The sequence below is a fragment of the Bubalus kerabau genome, chromosome X (genome assembly GCF_029407905.1).
Source record: "Bubalus kerabau isolate K-KA32 ecotype Philippines breed swamp buffalo chromosome X, PCC_UOA_SB_1v2, whole genome shotgun sequence".
NCBI classification, from domain to species: domain Eukaryota; kingdom Metazoa; phylum Chordata; class Mammalia; order Artiodactyla; family Bovidae; genus Bubalus; species Bubalus kerabau.
This window is the reverse complement of record NC_073647.1, coordinates 56,818,377-56,824,376: the sequence shown is the minus strand read 5'-3', so window position 1 is coordinate 56,824,376 and position 6,000 is coordinate 56,818,377. Positions and strand designations below refer to the sequence as shown.

Below are 6,000 nucleotides of genomic sequence, written 5' to 3'. Positions count from 1 at the left end.
GGACTGGAACGGAAAAGTAGGAAGTCAAGAAACACCTGGAGTAACAGGCAAATTTGGCCTTGGAGTACAAAATGAAGCAGAGCAAAGGCTAATAGAGTTTTGCCAGGAAAATGCACTGGTCATAGCAAACACCCTCTTCCAACAACACAAGAGAAGACTCTACACATGGACCTCACCAGATGGTCAACACCTGAATCAGATTGATTATATTCTTTGCAGCCAAAGGTGGAGAAGCTCTATACAGTCAGAAAAAACAAGACTGGGAGCTGACTGTGGCTCAGATCATGAACTCCTTATTGCCAGATTCAGACTGAAATTGAAGAAAGTAGGGAAAACCACTAGACCATTCAGGTATGACCTAAATCAAATCCCTTATGATTATACAGTGGAAGTGAGAAATAGATTTAAGAGCCTAGATCTGATAGATAGAGTGCCTGATGAGCTATGGAATGAGGTTCGTGACATTGTACAGGAGACAGGGATCAAGACCATCCCCATGGAAAAGAAATGCAAAAGAGCAAAATGGCTGTCTGGGGAGGCCTTACAAATAGCTGTGAAAAGAAGAGAAGTGAAAAGCAAAGGAGAAAAGGAAAGATATAAGCATTTGAATGCAGAGTTCCAAAGAATAGCAAGAAGAGATAAGAAAACCTTCCTCAGCGATCAATACAAAGAAATAGAGGAAAACAACAGAATGGGAAAGACTAGAGATCTCTTCAAGAAAATTAGAGATACCAAGGGGACATTTCATGCAAAGATGGGCTCGATAAAAGACAGAAATGGTATGCACCAAAAGAAGCAGAAGATATTAAGAAGAGATGGCAAGAATACACAGAAGAACTGTACAAAAAAGATCTTCACGACCAAGATAATCAGCATGGTGTGATCACTCATCTAGAGCCAGACATCCTGGAATGTGAAGTCAAGTGGGCCTTAGAAAGCATCACTAAGAACAAAGCTAGTGGAGGTGATGGAATTCCAGTGGAGCTATTTCAAATCCTGAAAGATGATGCTGTGAAAGTGCTGCACTCAATATGCCAGCACATTTGGAAAACTCAGCAGTGGCCACAGGACTGGAAAAGGTCAGTTTTCATTCCAATCCCAAAGAAAGGCAATGCCAAAGAATGCTCAAACTACCACACAATTGCACTCATCTCACATGCTAGTAAAGTAATGCTCAAAATTCTCCAAGCCAGGCTTCAGCAATATGTGAACCGTGAACTTCCTGATGTTCAAGCTGGTTTTAGAAAAGGCAGAGGAACCAGAGATCCAATGGCCAACATCCGCTGGATCATGGAAAAAGCAAGAGAGTTCCAGAAAAATATCTATTTCTGCTTTATTGACTATGCCAAAGCCTTTGACTGTGTGGATCACAATAAACTGTGGAAAATTCTTCCAGAGATGGGAATACCAGACCACCTGACCAGCCTCTTGAGAAACCGGTATGCAGCTCAGGAAGAAAGTTAGAACTGGACATGGAACAACAGACTGCTTCCAAATAGGAAAAGGAGTACGTCAAGGCTGTATATTATCACCCTGCTTATTTAACTTATATGCAGAGTACATCATGAGAAATGCTGGACTGGAAGAAACACAAGCTGGAATCAAAATTGCCAGGAGAAATATCAATAACCTCAGATATGCAGATGACACCACCCTTATGGCAGAAAGCGAAGAAGAACTAAAGAGCCACTTGATGAAAGTGAAAGAGAAGATTGAAAAAGTTGGCTTAAAGCTCAACATTCAGAAAACGAAGATCATGGCATCTGGTCCCATCACTTCATGGTAAATAGATGGGGAAACAGTGGCAGACTTTATTTTTTTGGGCTCCAAAATCACTGCAGATGGTGACTGCAGCCATGAAATTGAAAGACACTTGCTCCTTGAAAGAAAAGTTATGACCAACCTACACAGCATATTGAAAAGCAGAGACATTACTTTGCCAACAAAGGTCCGTCTAGTCAATGCTATTGTTTTCTCAGTAGTCATGTATGGATGTGAGAGTTGGAGTATAAAGAAAGCTGAAGAATTGATGCTTTTGAACCGTGGTGTTGGAGAAGACTCTTGAGAGTCCCTTGAACAGCAAGGGGATCCAACCAGTCCATCCTAGGAAATCAGTCCTGAATATTCATTGAAAGGATTGTTGTTGAAGCTGAAACTCCAAAACTTTGGCCACCTGATGTGAAGAACTGACTTATTTGAAAACACCTTGATGCTTGGAAAGAATGAAGGCGGGAGGAGAAAGGGACAACAGTTTGAGTAGACTCTGCGAGTTGGTGATGGACAGGGAGGCCCCTCACGCTGCAGTCATGGTGTTGCAAAGAGTTGGACTGGACTGAGTGACAGAGCTGAACTGTACTGAACTGCTATTAGGTTAGGAGAAACAAGGTAGGGGTTCAGGGATGAGTTTTACTTTCTTAAACAGCTTGTCATTGACTTATCTTGAAATATTGCTTTAAGTGTAACCACATAGATTTTCTTTAACTTGAGGGCTGCTCGTCAATATTCCACATGAGAATCTTCTGTCTAATTCAATAAACATATATTAATTGACTGATGCTGGCTCCATTCTAGGTGCTTTAGATATATCAGTGTAGAAACCAGATAAAAATACTTGCCCTTATGGAGTTAGTTAACATTGTAGTAGGGGGAGACAGTAAACAGATTGTATCAGTCAAATTTCTTTTATGTTCTAAAGCTAATGGTTTTAGAAAAAATAAATAAAGTAAGCTAAGGAGATCTGAAGTGCAGGGGTGAGGGTTAGATTTTATTTATTTCATTTTTAATTTGATTTTTAAATTTTTATACAATTTTAAAAGTTACTTTTGATTTACAGTTATTACAAAATATTGGCTATATTCCCTGTGTTGTACAATAAATTCTCATAGCCCATCTTATACCAAATATTTAGTATCTCCCACTCCCCCATCCTTATATTGGCCCCCACCACTTGTAACTACTAGTTTGTTCTCTATATCTGTGAGTCTGCTTCTTTTATGTCATTTTCACTAGTGTGTTATATTTTTTAGATTCGACATATAAATGATATCATATACTATTTCTCTTTCTCTGACTTATTTCACTGAGCAAAATGCCCTCCAAGTCCATACATATTGCTGCAAATAGCAAGATTTCATTCTTTCTTATGGGTGAGTAACATTCCATTGTATATATGTACCACATCTTCTTTACCTATCCATTTGTTAATGGACACTTAGGTTGCTTCCATGTCTTAGCTATTATAAATAGTGCTGCTTTGATCATTGGGGTGTTTGTATCTTTTTGAATTAGGGTGTTAGTATTTTTTCTTTTTTAATATTGAGGGTGAGATTGCAAATAGGATGGTCAAGACATACTGAACTGAGCTGACATACAAGAAAAGACATAGAAGAGGTGAGAAGTGAGCCATACAGGTATGGCGGAAGGAAAGTTTCAGGCAGAGACACAGGCTTTTTGTGGGGAAAATTCCTCATGAGTTACAGAAGCAGTGCAGAGTCCAATATGGCTGGAGTTGAGTGAGCATGGTTGGGCTAGGCGTTCAGAGGATGTGGTCAGATAGATAGTCCTGTAAAGCCGTGGAGGCCATTTGTAAGGTCCTTATCTTTTACTCATAGTGAGATGGGGCCATTGAGGTGAACAGTGCAATAACATGATCTGACTTAGGTTATTAATGGAACAATAATGGCTGCTCAAAAGAGAGCAGGGCAGAAGCCCGACAGCCAGCACATCATTGATGATAGCACAAGGAGTAGTGAGAAGTGGTCAGATGTGGAAATATTTTGAAGATAAAGTCAACAAGGTTCATTGATCTCAGAAAGACTGAAGGTAGAGCAGGTTTGAGGAATGAAAAAGAGTGTCGCTGTGGACATGGTAAGTGTAATTGTCTGTGAGGCATCAAATCCAATTCTTATTTCCCTCATCAGTACCAATGATCTGCACATACTGAGTATGGGGGAGGAAGTGGTACATACAAGAGCAATAGATAATATTTTCTTTACAGTCACTGTACTTGCCAACTAAGAGGATTGGCGTGTCCACACACAATTACAACTTTTTCTAACTCTCAATATTTATTTACTCATTGATAGGAGAAATACTTATTGAAGCATTACTGGATGCTCAGTATTGGTGCTCAGGAAATTGGGGATCGACTGGCTAGTTTTGAATCCTGGATTCACTAGTTACTAGTTACTAGTTACTCATCCCCACTGTGCCTTGCGTTATTGCTGTTCTTGTTCAGTCACTAAGTCATGTCCGACTCTCTCTGTGAACCCATGGGCTGTAGCACGCCAGGCTCCTCTGTCCTCCACTATCTCCAGGAGTTTGCTCAAACTCATGTGCATTAAATCAGTGATGCTATCTAACCATCTCATCCTCTTCTGCCTTCTTCTCCTTTTGTCTTCAATCTTTCCCAGCATCAGGGGCTTTTTAAGTGACTCAGTTCTTCGCATCAAGTGGCCAAAGTACCAGAGCTTCATCTTCAGCATCAGTCCTTCCAATGAATAGTCAGAGTTGATTTCCTTTAGGATTGATTAGTTTCATTTCCTCGATGTCCAGGAGACTCAGAGTCTTCTCTAGCACCACAATTTGAAAGCATCAATTCTTTGGCACTCAGCCTTCTTTTTGGTCCAGCTCTCACATCTGTGTGCCTTGGGTTACCATCTGGAAAATAAGGACAATAAACAATATCTACCTCATAAGGATGTTGGGAGCATTAAATGAGATAATCATGTGTAAAGCATTTAGGACAACATATGATAAACACTGTATATTTTACTCTCTTTTCCTTTCCAGCATATCCCCTCCCCTAGGGAACTCTATGGAGAAGGAAATGGCAACCCACTCCGGTACTCTTGCTTTGAGGATCCCATGGACAGAGGAGCCTGGTGGGCTATAGTCCATGGGGTCTCGAAGAGTTGGACACGACTGAGTGACTGACTTCACTTTCACTTTTCACTCTCATGCATTGGAGAAGCAAATGGCAACCCACTCCAGCATTCTTGCCTGGAGAATCCCAGGGACAGAGGAGACTGGTGGGCTGCTGTTTATGGGGTCGCACAGGGTGGGTCTGAAGGGACTTAGCAGTAGCAGCAGCAGGCAATCCTAACATAAACAGAAAAGAATACCTATAACACGGGTGATGGATACAATTAGCATAGATGTCATATACCAAGATCAAAATGTGGAAAGTCTAGAACCTCAGGCCAGTCCCTGTCACTCATTGTGTGATCAACACACTGCCTGGATATGCACAAGATAATTTTTAGACTCATGTACACATGCAAAAATAGCTGGGCAGACTTTTAGAACACTTCAGACTCCTTGTTGATCAAGAACCTCTTCTGTAGTCATCAGACCTGGAGGTCACAGCCTCATTCACCAGTACTGTGCACACCTACTGGCCCTTAATTACTTGAACTCACAAGGATGCTTGAATCAGCATGCAGAGCAGGCCAACAGACAGGCACTTTTTGTGTCCTACCCCAGTTACGCTTTTGTGTGAACCACCCCATCTGTTCTCCTATTCCCCATCTCGGCCTCAGTTCTGCTGTTTCCTTATTTAAAACCATTTTGAATCTCAGTGCTTAAATGCTGACCTGTGACCATCTGGTCAGATTCCCTGTAGTCTATGCCTGGCCACCTGGCCCCACTCATGTAGAATCCAAATGTGGGTTGTGCCATTCAGTTTGGCCTGACACTGTCATCAGACTTTGGCTTCTTTTTCAGGAAAATGGAAACCACATGTGTTTTTTTCCTTTTGAACCAGTTTCCTTTCCATGATCACTTTCTAGGTTTTGCATTTCTCTAGTTATTCTGCAGGATTCCCTGGTGGCTCAGACAGTAAAGAATCTGCCTGCAATGCGGGTGACCTGAGTTCAGTTCCTGGGTTGGGAAGATCCCCTAGAAAAGGGAATGGCAATCCACTCCAGTATTCTTGCCTTGAGAATCCCATGGACAGAGGAGCCTGGTGGCTACAGTCCATGGATCGCAAAGAGTCAGACA

At 41.5% G+C, this 6,000-nt stretch overlaps 1 pseudogene; it reads left to right on the top strand.

Annotated features, from left to right (window-relative positions):
• Positions 1–3,678: 3,678 nt before the first annotated feature.
• The window catches only part of LOC129640029 (spermidine synthase-like), a 59,113-nt pseudogene continuing 56,791 nt past the window's right edge, over positions 3,679–6,000 (top strand).